Here is a 20,367-nt window from a genome sequence, read left to right as displayed (position 1 = left end):
TGTGCAGGCCCACACACATGCACCAACACACATAAACATGTCAACCCATACAAACATGTTTCTACAGAGGCACACACACCACAGACCTATACACATGCAAAAAAAAAAAAAAAAAAAAAAGAAAGAAAGAAAGGAAAAAGAAAAGAAAAGAAAGAAAGAAATTGACATGCCATTCGAATATGGACCAGCTTTAAATTAACTAAGGAAAGATTGAGAACACAGACATTGGAGAGAATATAAACATTTTGAGGGGATGGAGAGACTACTCAATGGGTAAACAGCTTGCCGCTCACATGCAAGCTTGAGGACCAGAACTCGGATCCCCAGCACTAATGAAATGCTGTGGGAAGCAGACCTTGTCTATAATCCCAGCATGCATATGACAAGAGTGGAGGCAGGAACCTCTTAGACCAGTTAGTGTGGTGAATGCAGAGCAAGAGAGCCTTCTACAAAGAGGATGAAAGGTGAAGACCAACGCCCAACATTATCCTCCGACTTCCACTAGCATGTCATGGTGCCCATGAGTGACCACATGTGCATGTACACACACACACACACAAACACACACAGCATTTAAAAGAAAAGCATTTTGAATACCACTCTGTATCATTTTCATTAGAGATAGGTGAGAAAATTGTGGAAAATCATTAAGCCTTTGTTAACTTTAGATTTCTCCCAACTGAATGTTCATTCAAGAAAGAAGTTCTAGAGCAATTGTACTCCTAATTTGCCTGATGTCCTGACTCCAAGGAACACAGACACGGAAGGTTGGAGGGCTAATTGCTGGAGATGCAAACATGGTTGAAGAGAGCCAGGCTTGCTGAAAGCCACTGGAAGAAAATTATCATCAAGAAAAAAAAAGGACACTTTAGAAAGGAAACAAAGAAAGGTTTGGAAGACAGTGGGAAAGAAATGCCATCTGTTACTTATTATTTCATTAAACTTTAATTGTGTAAATGTTTTTAAAATAAACTAAATTAATTAAGAATTTTAAAATTGTGTATTACATCATTACTTACTTACTTATTAAAATTAAACAAAAATAGCTGGGTAAGGTGGTGCATGCTCCTAATCACAGTGGTTGGGAAGCTTACAAGCACAGTACCAGCCTGGGCTATTGAGTGAAGTAATAGTTTAAAAAATCCTAAAGCTATGCAAACAAAACTTAAACAAAACAAAACAGCTTGTTTAAAATAATATATATATATACATATATATGTGTGTATATATATATGTATATATATATATATATATATGTTTGTATATATATACTGTCAACTCTGAATTTTGAACAATGTTTGTATAATAACATCACTGTTTACTTGCATTTGATTTTCTCTTTGAATACAGTTTTAAAAGTTGAAATTCAGATTGTTTCCCCTTGAACCTCAAATTCCTGCTATGAATTATTTTTTAATGCAATCAATAGCATGTCTGAAATATTTTTAAATAGTTCAAGTTGGTGTACAGATGAATTTTCACACACAAAAAATGTTATGACTGTATCTTGAACTTTGAAAATGTATTTTCAATATATCCAATGGCCATCATTTTGCTGTCTCTTGGTAAAGGAAGTATGAAATCAACTGACAAGGGAAGCTTCCTCTATGGATAGCAGAACTTAACTGAATTACAGACTCTTCTTACTGTAACGCCTTCCTCATTAGGAAAATAACTGCTTGACTGTTCAATCATTTCATTTGTATTTACAGTTTCCAGAAGTTGACATTATAACAGGAACAATCTTTGCTGTATACGTTTAAAAACTCCTGTGCTGTTCGTTTTCTGGAAATGTTGAAAAAGTATACATAGAATGGATGAATCTATGGTTTTATTTTTATTTATTTTATTTTTCAACATACCACTTATTTTGTTGGAATTATCTGAGACAGTATTTTGATCTCATAATGCTTTTGTTAAACATTTACAACAGGAAGCCATTTGAATTCAATAAATCCTGGTCATCATACTGTTCAAAATAACATTAAGAGTTTACATTGACAAATTAGCTTAAATTAAAATTATTAGTATAAATATTAAAATAATTTAAACTCTCTCACATCAGCACTTCAGATGTACCGCACACAATATTAGTAAACAGATATGACACATTGCTTATCTAATCATTTCTGAGCATCTATGTTTTCCTGCTTTCAACTTTTTTGAAAAAAATATTTTATATTTGTTTACTTATTTGCAAGCAGAGAGAGATAGAAAGAAGAGACAGACAGAGAAAACGGGTGTGTCAGGGCCCCCAGCCACAGTAAACTAACTCCAGATGCATGTTCCACCTTGTGTATCTGGATTTATGTGGGTACTGGGAACCCAGGTTGTTAGGCTTTGCAGGCAAGCATCTTAACTGCTGAGCCACCTCTCCAGTCTTACTTTCAGCTTTTATGTACAATAATGTAATAACAATCCTTCACACAAATATATGGACATATTTTGGTAACTATTTGAACTGCCAACTCAGCTGATGTACATTTTGATTTTTGACAGGTATTAGAAATGCACATTACATTATATCAATTACTCACCCATCACCAGGAGGGTCTGAGAAGACTGACTGATTTCTCAGCACAAAGAGCAATACATTACCAGTATTTAAAAATGATTCCCAAGCTAATGACAAAATTGTGTTTTAATTGGCATTTTTATTAAATTGGTATTCTATTTCAGTCCATGCTGGTCCAGACTATCTATGTAACACAAGCTTGCTTGGAACTCATTATCCCCCTGCCTTTGCATTCTGAATGATTAGAAGCCATCATGAATATATCCCCCAAGTGCTGGGATTCCAGGCATGCACCATCCCACCCAACAATATTTTCATCACTTTTGATGTTGAGTGTGTTCCCACAGTTTGATTTTTAACACTTTGGTTCCTTTGTTATGCCTAGCTCGTTGTACTGGTTTTAATTATATATTTTTTCTTTCTGTTCATTTTACACGTCCTTTCCTATTGCTTATTTTTAAAAAAATATGTTGATATTGTGCCTTTCATCAGCAGTCCTGTTTGCTTGATGATTTCCTATTCTGGTTTGGTCTCGATTGGGTTTGCTGATGTGTTCTGCTCAGCAGTGCTGATGTATCTCTGGCATTATGTTCTATGAACTCCTTGTTCAGAGGAATTATTTAAGGTCTAAAGAAAGGAAACTTTTTCTAAAAGGGATTTGGTTAGGTGTTACAAGGTGCCCTGATGGTGGTACTTAACTAAGGGCAATCTTAAACCAAGCTCAAGACTTTAGTCTCCTTTTTGTCCTGTAGAATGTAGCCATTGGCTTGCAGTTGAGTTACTGTTTGCTTTCAGTTGCTAATAACTTATTTTGGGAAGTCGCTGGACTAGAATGTGCATTCCACTCCTTCTCTTGTGTAGGAAAATGTATCTAATGTCTCCTCTACTCCCCTTGTCCTCTAGAGATCTAGAAAGAAAGTACAAAACGACATCTGGGCTCTGCTCAACTTTTCAGAACACTTGCTTTGCTTACTTACTGTTGGTAATTCCTTGCTTGGTTGTCAATTATTTGATGCCTTTAAAAAAAATTCTTAGGTTAATTTATTCAGTAATTTTAGTTTTAAATCCTGTGAGATTTGTCTGAATAATTTGGTCACACTTTTTCTTCATTGCAAGTACTCTGCCCGAGGGAAGTGATAATTTCTGCTTTTTAGAGTTTTGTTGAAATTAAAATAAATCAATTTATTGTTAGTTTTTTTGTTTTCTATATAATAAATGCATTTAGGGGAATGAAACTGTTATTTCTTTGTTTCTAGTGATTTGCCTATGTTAATTTAAATAGGAATTTATTAATAGTAATTTTTTTGAGGTAGTCTCACTCTAGCACAGGCTGACCTGGAACTCACTCTGTAGTGCCAGGCTGGCCTCAAGCTCACAGCAATCCTCCTACCTCTGCCTCCACCGGAGTGTTGGGATTACAGGCATACATGACCATGCCTGGCCAGTAATACACTTTTAACCTGATCTTTTAAAAATGATTGTCTTTTAAGATGCCATTGTTTATACTTTAATGACTACCTCTACTTTTTCATTGCTCAAATTATTTTTATTAATTATCATAAATCATATGATTTGGGGCTTTTTAGAATTTTTTCTGCTTTTTGTCCATTATTTAAGCAATTTTTGTATCTGTTGCCTAAAGGGTTTGTGTTCACTGAGACACAAGTTTCCTTTCTCTGAAGTTGAAGACAGGCTTATGTTCTTATATATGGATTTATCTTATAAATATTTATCCAATAAGATGATATGCTACTTTATGTCCTGCACTACAAAGAAAGAAGAAATAACAAAAGTGTCAATATCCTTTTCCTCAATATAATTAACACTCTATTTGTAAGATGACTAATTGTGACAGTTAAGGTGTTGTCAACTTGATCTGTTTAGTAATCCACAGAAATCCCTTTCAAGGTTGCTTCCAGGAAGGATTACCTGAAGTCCTTCCCCCCAGAGTGAGCCCCTCTCCCAGAGCAGGCATCCCTCTCAGAGGGGGACTTGATATAAGGAAGCTCTGGGTGCAAAGAGCCCCTTCCTTCTTCCCACTCAGCTGTTGGAGCTGCTCGCTCCCTTCCAGCCTGGATTGAAGACCAGCACAGACTGAAGACTAGTGTCAACTGAAGACCCACGTGGATCGAAACCCAGCAGCTCCTCAGGAAGCCTCCAGGCCTTTAGTGTGGGATAGGGACTGCTGAGGCATCTGGCCACTTGGACTGGGCAGCTACCAGGTTCCTTGTATTCTTGGGCCTTCAACTGCTATTAGATTACCCTGTAAGCTAATCCAATAAATTCCATTTTTAATACCATTCATTCTAGCAGTTCTGTTCCTCTAGAGAACCCTGTCTAATACAGATTGTGGTACCAGGAGTGGTTCTAGAGAAACATAATTGTAAGGATGGAGTTCTCTAGTGGGCTTGGTGCTGTCTGAGGTTGGCTCTCCAACTTCAGTTCTACTAAAGGCCCTACTGGTGATAAGGAGAACACTTTTACTGGTAATAAGGAGGGCACTAATAATGTGTGGAGTGAACTATTTAAAGAAGTCGGTGAGATAGATGTATTTGGTGATCCTGAGTCATGCCTTGTGAAGAGCAAGGAATTTAGTGACTCTGTATTTAAAACATTTGAGAAAGAGTAGGACAAATAATGATGCTGGCTTTTTGCTTCTAGCATCTATGGACAAACTATTGAGGGAACAATCGAAGCTTAGAAAGGAAAATCCCAAGCTTACGACCCATGTACATGATCTGAAGGTTTCTGAAGGAGAGCCTCCTCTCTAGCCAGAACAAGGCTCAAATTGCAGACAACCAAACCCAAGCTCTTATTGTAAGATTGGCTAATTTGCAATGTAAACACTAATTCCAGCTTCACCAGTTATCAGAAGTTAAAGTGAGGGCACTGACTGGGAAAGAGTGGGATCCTGTGACTTGGGATAGGAAGACCTCGAAGAATGTGGGGACATTGAACTCTCATATTCTGAGGAAGTTGTTTTGCATGAAATGTGACCTCCCCTCCCTTATCAGCAATTGTATTCTCACCTCCACACCCTGAAGTATTGCCCTCCCCACCCTTGCCTAAGGGAATTAATCCCTCTTTGTCTGAGGAATCAGGAGGAGGTGCTGATGCTTAGCACCACACATGATGAAAAATACTGTGGTGCAAAGGGTTATTATTATTAGGTGTTATAAATATTATATATTATACACATAATAAATTATAAATTGTTATTATTATTACTATTGTTATTATATTTTGGCTATTCTCAGTTTCTCAGGAAGAATTTTGCGTGCATATGTATGTGTGGGGTTGTCTTTCCACCATGTGTGCACATTCACATGTAGATGAGCATGCACATGTGTATGGAGAGCAGATGTTGACTTCAGGGATCCTTCTCAGTTGATCTCTACCTTCCACCTTATTTGGTTTTGCTTGCTTGTTTGTGTGATGTGTGTGTGTGTGTGTGTGTGTGTGTGTGTGTGTGTGTGTGTGTCCTTGTAGTGCCCTGGGCACTCACCCGCAGTAGAGGTCAGCTATTTGCCTGTGGTTCCTACAGTGGAATATCAGGTGTCCCACTTTATCACTCTCCCTCCTGGTCTTGTTTTGGAGCAGGAGTCTCCTTTCCTTGATTCTGAAGCTTAAGGGGATCCAAAGATTCTGAGATCCTGCTCCCCTGTGGCACTGGGGTAACTGATATATATGACCAGGAGCAACTGTCTTATGTGGGATTTGAGGTAAGGCAGTCTCACAAGCTCTCAGGCCTTCACGTTTGCACAAGGAAAACACTTAGCCACCAAGCCATCTCTCTGTCCCTCCACTATAATCTTGAGTCTCTCATTAAGCCTAGAGTTCACTAATTCAACTAGAAGAGCTAGCCAATAAGCACTAGGGATCTGCTTATGTCTACTTCCCAAGAGCTGGGATTGTAGGAACACCATCATACCCAGCATGACACTCAGTACTTTACAAGGTTACTGAGACTCCAAATTCAGGTCCTCATGTTTGCACAAGCATTTTGATCACCAAGCCGTCTCCTCTATCCCCAGGAAGATATTTTGAAGATGTTTTTAAGGGACTAATCAATGTAAATTTTACATGTTTCAAAAAAGGAATAAATTAAAGATCTAGTTACAAGAAAAGCTGTACTGATAGCTCATTGGCCATCAGTGTGTTTGCTACTCCAGAAGTTAAATGATGCTGGACATGATGGTGCACGCCTTTAATCCCAGCACTTGGGAGGCAGAGGTAGGAGGATTGCTGTGAAGGCCACCCTGACAGTACAGACTGAATCCCAGGTCATCCTGGGCTAGAATGAGACCCTACCTAGAAAACCAAAAAGAAAAAAGTTAAATAATAACCTGACTGATAGAACTGTATTCTGCTGTACTGCATAGAGCTTTGGCATTATTGTCACTAGTTAAGTCCTTGTGCACATACTCAAACTAGTGTCAACAAACTAGTGACAAGTGCAGGTGCGCAGTCTCCAACTTTTTGTTATGTAAGAGAACGACAAAATATGGAAAGATGCTGACATTCCGTGCACATATGGCACCATGTGTGAAACAACACTTAGTTTGTAACACATAGGGAAACGTTGTCTTTGATAAACCTGAAGATGTGCCAGAGACTTGCTACTCAACAAACTTGTTTTACGTTAAAAATAATCTTGGGCTGGGAAGATGGCTCAGTGTTTAAAGGTGCTTGCTTTCAAAGCCTGCCAACCCAACTTCAATTTATTTATTTATCTTTTTCTCTGTGTATGTCAGGGCCTCTTGCCACCAGAAATGAACACCAGATGCTTGTACCACTTTATGCAGCTGGCTTACTGGAGTGGGTTGGGAACTGTACCCAGACTGGTAGACTTTGCATCTTCCCAGATCCTATTAAGTGATTTACTGTGATATGTCATATCCTTGCTGAGCATCATGTCTTCAGGAATAGAATGCCTCTTTTCATGATACTGATGGACGATTTGGGAGTTCAAGAGTGCCCCAAATTTATGAACTCCAATTACGGGGTCCTGTACTATTTTTAACAAAGAATTGGTAAAAATGGACTCACAAAGAATAAAAATGGATTATTAATTCTATCTAGTGAAGAATCACAAATTGTGAGGCTTAAGGGAAACTGGGATCTAGGAAGAAGGCTAGAACCAAGTCATAAGCACGTGGAAAGTAGGAAGCGTGTATTCATGTGAAAAACACAGCATAGTTCATGGGATTCATTTAAGAGAAATGGAGGTCTCTAGGGAAAGACTGGAGTGGAGCCACAAGCATCTGGAAGATGGAACCTAGGTGCTTACGTCAGAACACACATGGCGTCTGCAAATGAAAGAAATTTAAGAGGGAAAATGGTGGTGTCTTAAGACAGAATAGAAGAGGGAAAATATCAAAGCAGAAACCAAGAAATTCAGAAGAGAAATGAATAGTAAACTGAATTGTACCCATGGTTACCCAGAGTTAGAGAATGCACCAACATGGTAGATCTAGAATATAAGAGAAATATGCTTGTAGTAGATTCAGAGACCAGAGAAAGATCATACATGTAATTAAAGTGAGAAGTTACCCCAAAGTGTAAAGCAGAGGCAAGCAGAAAAAACTAGCCAGACCAAGAAGCAATATTCTGCTTTCCCTATGTGGGGGAATTCAGACTCATTGTATCCCTATGACCAGAGCAAGGAGAGGCAGAGAGAGAAAAAGAGAGCTGGGAACAACCATTGTAGTTGATTGAAAATATATTCTTTCATCACAGTTAGGCATGAAAAGGGGAAGAGCCAACTGGTTTGTAGATTTGAATGGCAGGCTCCAGGGCCAGCCCACCAGGGTAGGGTAGGCATCTCATCTCAGTAGCATGCTAGACTGAGGGCAGGGGGAGGAGTGTTGATAAAGGAGGGGGGGGGGCATCAGCTGTTGCAGATGAGTCTAGATCAAACACAAACTCCATTCCTGAGTTTCATTTATGCCAAGGTGGGTTGACATGTGGGATGGCATCTCCTGGTTCTTCCTTTTGGATTTCTGTTCCTAAGTGAAAACTGTCTAAAAGAACGTAGCTTTCTCTGATTTATCCTTCAATACGCTTTCAGGATTTAAAGAGTCCTTGTGGCAGTGCCTAGCACTAAGTTGGTTCTCAGCATATGTTCTTTCCTTCTTACAGCTCTGCATATTGCTACAAAGCGAGCCAAATATGTCATAAGGAAGAAAGAGACAAAGATATTTTTCTTTCATCACATCCTAGAGTGGTTTGGTATGGAATCACTATCTCCAATGTCTTCCCAAACTTATAGTAAATCACAAATGCATCTCTATTAGTTCACTGCCCTTCACTATCTTACTTAAATTGGGTTAAAACTTTAATTTTCTAAAACAAATGAAGTGTGCATCTGCAAATTGAAAAAAATCCATACCTTAATAAAATATATTTCATTTGGATGTTCTTTCATTTCCTCTTTACTCTCCAAAGACCTCGTAGAATGTAGCTAAATTGGAATTCTTAATTGTAAGTAGCCATTTGGAATTGCTTAATCAATGCTGACTTTCAACTAAATGCATAGACAAACTGTATTATCACAGCTACTTTCCAAATGAATTCGTAAGTATGTATGTCTCAGCATGTCATGCAATTTTCTTTTTGACTTCTCTAGATAATGCCAATTAAACTGATGAGATGAAGAGCTAAGTACCTTAAATATATAGTCGCATTTTCTTAGGAGGACCAGGGAATTTGTTCCTGGCCAAATGTCTACCCCTAGATGTGTTCATTTTCCACATAGTCTCTGGAAAGCTTCATATGGCATTGAAAGTGTGAAGATACTATGTGTGGCAGTTTGAATGCATGTCCTCCAGTAGACTCAGATATTTTATTAATGCCTGTAACTTAGATGTCTAGCTAGAAAAGGTGTCCCTTGGGGGGGCGGCATATTCTGGGGTTCAGCCCTAAGATGTGTTTAGGGGAAGATCTGTTTTCCAATTAAAGGTATGCAGAGCAGTCTGAGCTAGACCTGGGTCCCTGCTGCATGCTGCTGGTTTTGTGCTTGCTTGTGGTGCTGGCTGTCTGGTGGTGTCTCTGCTTAGATGGATGAATGGGAGCCGGCTTCTTCCACCATTGAGGGAACTGCCCCTTGGATCTGTAAGCTTGAAATAAATCTCTTCCTCCCACAAAATGGGTCTGTTTAGAAGTTCATCTCAGCAATGTAAAGCAGACTACAATACTATGATTCTAGGTAATCATATGTCAATAATAAACAAATTATAGGTTTTTTAATAAAGCATTTGGATGCTGTCCTAAGTAAGTAACAGGAAAGAAAAGCTTTCTCTAATTTCCTAATGATTTCAGCTCCCCACCAGGGTAGTTGCTTCTGCCTAGGTCACATGTTGAATGGGGCTATTTTAGTTGGGTTAGGTTCCCCTGTGTGTGTTTACCTGAATAAAAATGAATATGATATATTTTTCCACTCGGTTGTGTTTTTCTTTATAAAAATAAATCCTTATACAGCATACTAAACACTTAATGTTGAGCCATTATTGGGATGTACATATTTATAGCTAAGAAGCTTATTTACTTAACTTCTGTTGTAGGATTAATAAAAACACATTCCCTAAGATTTTTAGTTGGCAATCAATTTTTTATAAATTATTTACACCTTATAAATTTTTGGCTTTTTAAGGTAGTACCCAAATCAAATTCCTGTCAACATTTTTTATAATTTTTTTAATTAAATTACACTTATTAGTCATTCAAATAAACATCTTTGAAGATAACTGTCAAAGTTATTTTTCTTTTCTGGAATTGTTTAATTGTTTTCAACTTTGTCTGAATCATTCCAATTTCTTTTGCTTTAAAAATATTTATTTATTTGACAGAGAAAGAGGGATAGATAGAGAGAAAGAGAGAATGGGCATATCAGGGCATCCAGCCATTGCAAACAAACTCCACATGCACGCACCCCCTTGTGCATCTGGATAATGTGGGTCCAGGGAAGTCATACGTGGGTCCTTTGGCTTTGCAGGCAAATGCCTTAACCCCTAAACCATCCCTCCAGCCCTTCTTTAGCTTTTTGATGGAACTGTCTCTCTAGCTTACATGTTTGCCCGGTGTACTTTTATTCCAATTTTCCCTTCTCTTCTTGGGCTTTTTCCTTTGTTTGAACCAACTGCTGCTTCAGCTTTTTAATCATATTATCTTTCTCCTGATTTTGCTTCTTCAGGCAGCTTAATACAGATATTATAACGTTTTATATTTTGTAATTCTATTTATTTATACTTTGCCAGTTTTCCGGAGGTATCATGATACTCCTTCCTAGAGAGTTCTGTGACTTCCAACATGGCCTCCCGGAAGGAAACACTGGCTTTGGCCACTCAACTACAGAGTCATCTTGTTTGATTATCTTCTTCTTGTTTTTGTCTTTGACTTTGTTCGACTTTCCTTCTGTCCTTTGTTGCATCTTAACCTCTTCTTGTAGGAGTCCCATGGTGGAGTTAGATGAAAAATCCCAGTGATGGGCTGGGGCATCTCCCAATTAGCTGTTAATTAGAGAAGCCCAAAATATTACATAAAAGGATTGGGCAGGTAGCTCAGTTGCTGAAGTGTTTGCCTTGTTCTATGCAAGTTTTAAGACCTGAATTTCATCCCCAGGACCCACATAAGAAAGGTAGGCATCATGGCATGTGTTTATAATTCCAGCACTGTGCAGGCAGAAACAGGTGGCTGTCTAGCCAGCCAGTCTAGCCGAATTTGTGAGCTCCAAAACAATGAGAGACCTTGTCTGGAAAGAAAATAGGTGAACTGTGTTCCTGAAAAATGACACCCAAAGTTGTCTACAGCCTCCACATGCATACACACACATATGCACACACACTTGTACAAACATGTACACATACGACCACCACTACCAGATATATGATAGATAGATAGATAGATAGATAGATAGATAGATAGATAGATAGATAGATAGATGATAGATAGATGGATGGATGGATGGATGGATGAGACTCACACAAACAAGCTTTGGATCATGGATAGTATCTGGCCTCCCAAGGTTAATGCACAGAAAGTATGATTCCCAAGTTGTAGATATTGGGAGGTACTGTGTACCTTCAAGAAGTGGGGCTTAATCAGATGCTTTTAGGACACTGGAACATGTGTAAAGGAGGGTGGTGGGACCCCATCTCTCAGTTGCCTCTGCTGCTTTCTTGTGGTGTGACTACTTCTGTGGCATGTACCATCTTATGTTCCCATCAGAAGAGAATGTTCTGTCCAATTATGGATTTATTTGTTTCTTCAGTGTTTGGATCAAGCCAAGAACCTTGTGAGAGGGAATCAGGTAGCTTTGTTACATAGGTTAGGGTGACTGGGCCACTGGAAGTAAAAAAAAAAACAGGAATGTCTTTGGTCTTGCCCTCAGAGCCTATGCTCTGCTAGAGATCAGAGAGGAATCTGGCTTCTCCTTGTCACTTGCCTAAAGGAGTTCCCTAGGCCTGTTTTCCCACACCTAAGCCCATCCTGGGTGGGAGGTCTCTTTTCCTAGAATTCAAATCTAGGCCTGGAATTGTGGTTGGTCAATCTTAGACCCCAGAGGTCTCTTCCTGAGCCATCCTCTAACCCTGACTAATCTGCTGTCTCTCTGGCTCACCTGAGCCAGAAGTTGAAACCCACCACCATAACATTATAAATAGATGCATAAGAGAGGAAAAACCTCTCTCATGGCAACCTTTTCATCACTCCTGCACCTCCAGGTTCTGGTAACTCTCCCCTCCTTTCAGCCAAGCTTGACTTTTCTCTACCCCCTCCTGTCTTCCACATGGCAGGAGCTTGCTGTAATTACTCCTTGTTGTGTCTCTAAATCTCTTTTCACATGTTTTCTCTTGGCCCACAAGGGCTCTCAGACCATGGCAGTGTATCAATTTTCCTTCCCTTGGTTTTGTTCTTCCCTAAATAAATATAATAATTTAATAAGTACCCTTCTCCCAATTCTTTGGTTAAATACAAACACAAGCTCAGGGTTTGGGGGTTCAAAGATTCTCCTGGACTTCCCACAGACCCGTCTTATGTTCCCATTAGAGGTTAAGAGAATGCTCTGTCACATCTTGGATTTATTTGTTTGGATTTGCCTAGATCAAGCCAAGAAACTTAGGTATTCCACGTGTGGTGGTTTTAATGTAAAATGCCCCCATATCCTCATGCGCTTGTGACTAAGCCTTGGTCTCCAGTGGAGCCCTTAGGAGCAGGTGCTTTGCTGCAGGAAAGGTGTCACTGCAGGGAGATGCTGGGACTGTATAATCCAGACCCCTTTGCCAGTGCTGGGCAGTTCACTCTTCCTGACACCGTGACAAGATATGACACCTTGGCTATCTGCGCTTCCATGCTTTGCTGGCCTGTTGAAACATCCCCTCAAAACTATAATACCAAACATACCCTTTCCTCCCATAAACTGTTTCTGGTCTGGTGTTTGATCCCCAAACAAGAGGGTAACAGCTATGCTAATCATGTGCTCTACCACTAGACTCTTCCTATCCCCCAATCTTGGTTTTAAGCCTCCAAACTGTCAGAAGATATATATTTTCTCTTTTAAATGCCTTGGATATTTTGTTGTGGTGTTGACACACTAAGGAGTTCAGAAGATTAGAAGCTTTATTCAGATGACATACACCAGATAGCACCTACAGATGGAAGGTGAGAAGGGTCATGATCAGGTTTCATTTTTCCCCTTGAACTGCTGTGAAACTTATGCCTCAAGATGGACAATTCTATTCTCATACCAGTCATTTCTTGGCACTGTTTTCACATGTCCTGTGGTCGTTGGTTAAAAGTATCAAGACAGTCAATGAAGGTTGCAAGAAAGAAAAACAAAAAGGAAAAAGGCTAGGAATAAATTTGGGGACTTTCTGGCATTTGTATTTTGGTTCTTATAGACAGTAAGGAAGAGAAAGTGCCTCTTGTTACATACATAGTCTCATCTATATTTTTCTCCTTTTTGATCCATGGAAACATGCAAATTTATCTTTTCCAAGTAACATGTCTACATTTTCACAATATTGAAAACCATGATTATTTTTCATTTACAACACACAAAACTTTTTATTTCAATCTCTCTATAAGGAAACCATTGTTTAGTTCATTTGTAAGGGGTTTTCTCTGGCTTTTGTTTACAAGCATTGGGGTTTTTTGCATATTATGCAATGCACATTCAATTCTTCCTTAAAAATGTTGCAAGTATCTTGAAGTTTTCAATTTGACTTTTTTGACTATAAGCAAGCATATTTATTCAAAGGTTTGGGGATTATAAAATTGTGGTCATATTAAAACATGACTTTAAAAGAATATATATATTTTTTTATTTTTTGTTTTTTTGAGGGAGGGTCTCACTCTAGCCCAGGCTGACCTGGAATTCACTATGGAGTCTCAGGGTGGCCTCGAACTCATGGCGATCCTCCTACCTCTGCCTTCCGAGTGCTGGGATTAAAGGCGTGTGCCACCATGCCCAGTTAAAAGTATATGTTGAAATGAAATGTTTGTACACAGAAAACATTGGATTCTCTATGTATAGTAATGATTATGAAACCCACACTTGTCACAGTTTGAGTATTACTATGAGGATGGAATTATTTTAAAGCTTACAGTAATGATTGAAATATAACTGGCTAATCCTTTTCATAGTGTACCATTATTAATACAAAGGAAATAGTCATTGCATTGTAAGAGCTCAAATATATAAATAGCACCTTGTTTTGAGTATTGTCCCTCTTTATTTCATCATTATTCTGAGAAAAAAATATTACTTATAGTGTGGAAAAATGTAGGTAAAAGTTAATTAATTACTAGTATTCTCAAAAGTCATATTTTTTGGAATTATCTCTTCATTTTGGAAACAAAAATCTGAGAGAAAATAGTTTGGTAAATTATAAGCTTCTTATAGCTACTGAGAGGCATGTTTCTGTTATGTGTGCATCTGTGATTAATTTATAACATAAGGAATTAAATTATTTAATCATTAGTTATTCCATTTTATATTATACTCCAGGGCAGTCATGTCTGACATTAATGGTGGGATTAGCATTTTAACAAAGTCCAATAATTGTTAAATTGAATAATCTCCTCTTCTTAATAATTTGATCTCCTCCAGCCCAAATATTCACTTTACTCCCTTAATATCACCCACAAGAGGCTGACCATTTTTATGTCTGCTACAAAAGAGTGTGTTGACATGTGTCTGCTGGAAGTGGAGATTGAAGCTGACTTTGGTAACTGTATAGTATCCCTCACAACAGAGAAGGAAACTATTTGCTAAACCAACAATATAGAGTAGACTTTTATCCTGACAACTTATTACCAGGCAGGTTCTGCTCTCTTTTCCCATTGGCTATGGTCTGGACCTCTTCTAGCCATATTTCTTATTTTTTACATTAATTTTTTTATTTTGTTGTATGCTTGTGTATGTGAGTGTGCGTTTTGTCAGTGCACATGCCACAGCTCATGTGTGGAGGTCACAGTGCAATGTCTAGGTGTCTTTGTGTGACCTTCTTTGTGATCATTTCTTCATTTTGTAAACATACTGCAAAGGAACATCAGACTAGTCAGTTGACCCAACTGCTTCCAATTCTCCTAAAGCTTCCCGTGTATGTCAGTACGTCACCTTGTATCTGGATTTGAGTCTTAGGGAATGGAACCTTGGCTGGAAGATTGTGTATTGCAGTGATTTGATGGGACACAACACCTAAAAAGAAGCAGCTTATGTGATGAAGGTAATTATTTTAGCTTCCAGTTTCAAGGGGAGTCTTTGTCACAGAAGAGAAAGCATAACATGAGAAAGAGCAGAGGATGGTCGTCATCCGAGAGTTCTAGCTCACACTAGCTACCTGGACTAATAAACTCCAAGGTCCAGTCCCAGTGACACACTGCTCCCAGCTAGTAAGTCTCCATCTCCCAAAGTCTCCACTGCTTGGGGATTCGGTATGAAGCTTAATCACAAACAAATGAGGCAATGGGGTGGGGGGCGTTTCACATTCAAATTACCACACATTGCCAGCAAGTGCCTCTAACCACGTAACCATCTCCCAAGTCTTCTTCTAATCCATATTTCTATAGAAGAGAGTGAAGCATGCTATTACTGCCATGGAGGAATGTCTTGAATGGCCTAGAAAAGGCTAGAGACTGATGGGTATATATCTGGTTAATTTGCCCTCAGGGAAAATGCAACCACTTGGGTCTCATGTAATTGTGATAATTAAAAATTAAAATGGTGTTTTATGTTGATTTCTTTTTAAGCAAGGACATTTTCCTGTCCAATATAGAATTGTACATTCTTTTTGCCTATTTATGTTACTAAGGCCCACTTGTTTGTGGTCCAGTTTTATTGAGTTATGATTCTGAACAGAGGAGGAAGGAATCAGAATCTTCTATTTCATTGTAAGGTATTGGTTATGTGACTACTAACATTAAAATAAATTGCAGCTCAGTACTTTAAAACTAAAGCATAGTAAATAATGCTATCAATGCAATGTGTTTATATCTAGACCTTCAAACAAAGTTTTAAGATCTATCTTGGCTTTAGTGATAAATGGCATTTCTAGTTTATTACCTGCTGGCCACTACAAAAAGAACAACAGACAAATGAAGTTACAGAAGAAAGGAAGGACAGACGAAAGAGATAACAGGAGGGAGAGAGGGCGGGTATAATTCCTATCAAAAAAAAAAAAGACGGGATAGAGAGATGGCTTAGTGGTTAAGCACTTGCCTGTGAAGCCTAAGGACCCCGGTTTGAGGCTCGATTCCCTAAGACCCACGTTAGCTAGATGCACAGATGCACGCATCTGGAGTTCATTTGCAGTGGCTGGAGGCCCTGGCGTGCCCACTCTTTCTCTCTCTCTCTGCCTCTTTCTCTCTGTCTGTCGCTCTCAAATAAATTTTTTAAAAAGTAAAAAAAAAAAAAAAAACACATAAAGACACATCTATGTTGAAAATTCTACAAGGCTAATTAATTATAACTTCATAATTGTGGAGAGTTGAAATGCTACAAATTCAAAGCCAAATTATCTTGGACTATCTTGAGTCTCTTTAATAGCCACTCATTGTCCATGTGTATCTGACCTAACATCCTTGTTACTTTTGGAATGTACTAACACAAGCTACTAGTTACCATCGATCTAAAACTCAAAAATATCTTCAGGGAGTATGTAGTGGACAGCTTCAGGTTCACTGAGATGAACTTCCAGACCAGGCACAGTTAGGGAGGAAGGGACATTTATTGAAGCCTACAGATCCAGGGGAAGAAGGCAGAAGAAGCTCACCTGCCTTCACAGGACCAGGAAGAGAGAGAGAAGCACAAGCCAAAAAGCCAAAAGCCACAGCACACCTTAGGAATTCCTGCTAGGCACACTTTGCATATCTTTAGATTGAAATCTGAAATCCACCACCACCTTAAGATCCACCCAGTGATACTACTCCAGCCAGGTGGCTGCAGATGCAAACTACAAACAAATAAAAAACTGAATAGATTGGGGGCCATCTATTCAAACCACCACAGAGTAGCTAGCACCTATAGTGGAGGTTTGTTCTTCCCCTTTGCTGTAACACATCTATGTAATGTGTGTACCAATATATTTGAATAAAACAATCCAATTTTTAGATTAGGGGGGTCCTAGTACCTATTTTAAATTTTCAAAATAAAACCTTAATTTTGGAGTTTCTATCTTTTAATTCTAAGATTCTACATCTGTCACCCCTCCCAAAATATGCCAAAGATGTTGAAAAATAATATTAAATGAGTGCAGTCAATTCAAATACTTGGATTGCTGTTGATGCAATGTTGGAGTCTTGAGAGGGAATAGAACTCTATGAAGATGCCAGAGACCCCCAGGCCCTTGAACACCAACCTGAAGTCCTTGTCCAATTTATCAAAGAATAGAAAATGTGGACTCAGAGGACAGGTAAATCATGGTTATAAGATATACTTTGGCAAGAATCACGATTAAGATGGAAGGTAAGCAGGAATGCCCAGGCCAAAAGGAATTTTTCTCCTTCCCAGTCATACTAGGAAGGGAAAGGGGAAGCTGTGAAGATCCCTTCACAGAGGGAAAAGTCTCCTTCTGGAAAGAAACCTCTGAGGAAGGGGGGGTCACACATGTGTAAAAGAGAGCAGAAAAATACCCCCCAGAAGCAAGAAAGCACCTTGGCAAAAATACCCCCCCCCCTCAGAGAGATAGAGAAAGATCTCCTTCACATAGGGGCTAAAAGAACAAAAGAGGGGTCACAGGACCAAGAGGCGCACGTGGATCACACCCACTTGTATCAATAAAATAGAATGGGCCTCATCATCAGACTCAGAAGGACCAGATTGGTTGGTGGGCACAAGAAGGCTGAACCAGGAAAGGCCAGTACACAGGTGTCCTAAGCCCTTGGAAAAGGTGAGGAAGAAGTTTGTAGCTAATGCTGAGGTGGCCTTAGAAGGTTGTTGCTTATAGCCATCTTGGATGAGACTGAATCAGAAGAAAGTTCTAATCTTGCCACAGCAGGCAAAGTGGCACCCATGCTTTTGTGGGCCAGCCTAGAGCCAACTACCATATCAGTAAAAAAGCTATCTTGCTCCTAATCCACATCACTGTGCTGATATTGATATTAAAAGTGTCGATATACAACAAATTAAAAGTTCTAGGAAGTCCTGTGATATACTCAAGAGTTTTGCCTAACTCTGATTTTATTAACTCTTGGTAAGGATATTCAAAGATTTTCTTGTTAACTACTTTAATGAAAATTATACAAAAATAATCAGTTTACACTAACAATAATAATATTTTATTGCTTAAAAACCCAGAGTAGGAATCTAATTAAATGAAATTCCAAGGTGTTCATTGAGATAATTAATTAATATTGAAAAATACTATAGTATATTTATATTTTGTGAGAAGTAAATGCACTTCAGTAAAAAATGATTTTTATTGAAGTCTCATTTTCCTTAATGTTTGTAAGACAGGGAATAAGATTTAGCTATGCCCAGAAAGAAATCTATGGAATCTTGATTTCTCACAATTATGGCTTCTTGTAGATAGAATCCTTATAACTAATAATATTTGGTACAAGGTGAAAGAATGATTCTATTGCAAAGGAATTTTAAATGATATTCTGTTGCCTACTTTCTTTTGTAATTTGACTATAATTTTAACTTTCCTGAAACTGAGATCTAGTGTAATACCAAAATAATAGGACAAATAAAATCACTAGTCACAAATAACAATTTTAAAAGTCTAGACATTAAGACTCGAGAGATTCTTGTTGGTTAAGGCACTTGCCTGTGAAACCTAAGAACCTGGGTTCAACTCCCTAGAACCCACATAAGACAATGCATATGGTACCACATGTATACAGAGTTTGTTTCCAGTGGCTAGAGGCTGAGCATTCCCATTGTTTCTTTCTATCATCCATCTATCTATCTATCTATCTATCTATCTATCTATCTATCTATCTATCATCTATCTCTTTCTCTATAATAGTAAATACACTTCTTCTAAAAAGTCTACATATAAAACATTAATATTTATTCCTAAAATTAGAACTAGTCATTCCACACGATACTATAGCTATAGAATCAAACTGGACTGAAAACCTAGAATGAGAAGATAATAAATTCCTTCAAATACTACAAATAGAAAAACAATTTAATAGAGCACAAATAATTATAGACTCAGGGGCAATCATAAAATCTGTCTAGTTGGAAATTTTTTTAATTTCTTAAAATTTCCTGTTTTCCTCAGCTGCTATCTTTACTTCTGTAGGCTATACTGTGTTGCTGATTATTTTAACCTCAGGTATAATTCCTCTAGTATATTCCACATATAAATGTTATATTGGAGACTGAGGATAGAAAATCCCAGGTGAAACCAGACCTTCATGGTAGTAGCTAGTACAATTGATATGATCCAGGGATTTGTCCCTTAATGGTTTTACTGCAATGGGGAAATTGGGGCTCTGGGGTGCTTTCTGGAACCTCAAGCCCTGAGTTCATATCTGCAAACTAATCAAATAATTGGGAATTTTAGATTCAAAGAGCTCCTGACATGTGGGGAGCTGGAGGAGATTTTTTAAAATATGCAGAGAGTATGGGCTAGGGGCCTCTCACAGCAAGGCCTGGGCTAGCGCCTAGGCCAAGCCACCTCCCAGCTTAGCCTGCTAAGGTCTAGGCCGAACTCCTCAGGCATATCTGGGAGTTCCCAAGTGATCAGAGGGCAAGAGCCTGCCTTCCCTTTGAAAAGGTATTTATAGTCTTAGGGTGGTGGCTGTCCTTTGGCCCAGAGGAACCCAAGGGCCAGCTGGTTGATTAGGTCTAGAGGCTGTCTCAGGAAGAGATAATCTTAGTTTGACCAACCACAATGTTTAAATCTTATGAAAGTCCTACCTCCCAGGAGGGGACCTGGCCATTTGTGAAAGTTATAAGAAAAGAAGTTCTAAAATCAACAAATGATAAGATCTATATGTATATTCTGGGTATAAGTCAAGTCTAGTCTACTTTTTTATAAAAAGGTTCTTTCAAAAAGCCATTTGAGGACAATTTAAAAAAAAAAAAACTTAAAAGGTAATATTAAAAGTCTTAGGGTAAGGACAATGAAAGTTTTCATTATAAGATGAACTAAGGAAGATAAACTGGACAGGAAACTCAAAGTTGAATGTTAAATGTTTGCTGAAAAAAATTGTTACAGAGTGGTTTCATAGATTGTAAGGTAAAAGTATGTAGATGAAGGTATGAGTAAGCACAAACAGAAGGTTAGAGACAAAGTTGATTAACTAAACCTTAAAGTATTTGATCAGATAACAGACTTCTTGAGATATAAAATGACCATTAGCCTAGGGTTTACATCAGATGAACAAAGAATGGTCCT

The sequence above is a fragment of the Jaculus jaculus genome, chromosome 12, assembly GCF_020740685.1.
Source record: "Jaculus jaculus isolate mJacJac1 chromosome 12, mJacJac1.mat.Y.cur, whole genome shotgun sequence".
In the NCBI taxonomy this organism is placed as follows: Eukaryota; Metazoa; Chordata; class Mammalia; order Rodentia; family Dipodidae; genus Jaculus; species Jaculus jaculus.
The sequence above is the reverse complement of the archived record's forward strand: the minus strand, read 5'-3'. Positions refer to the sequence as shown.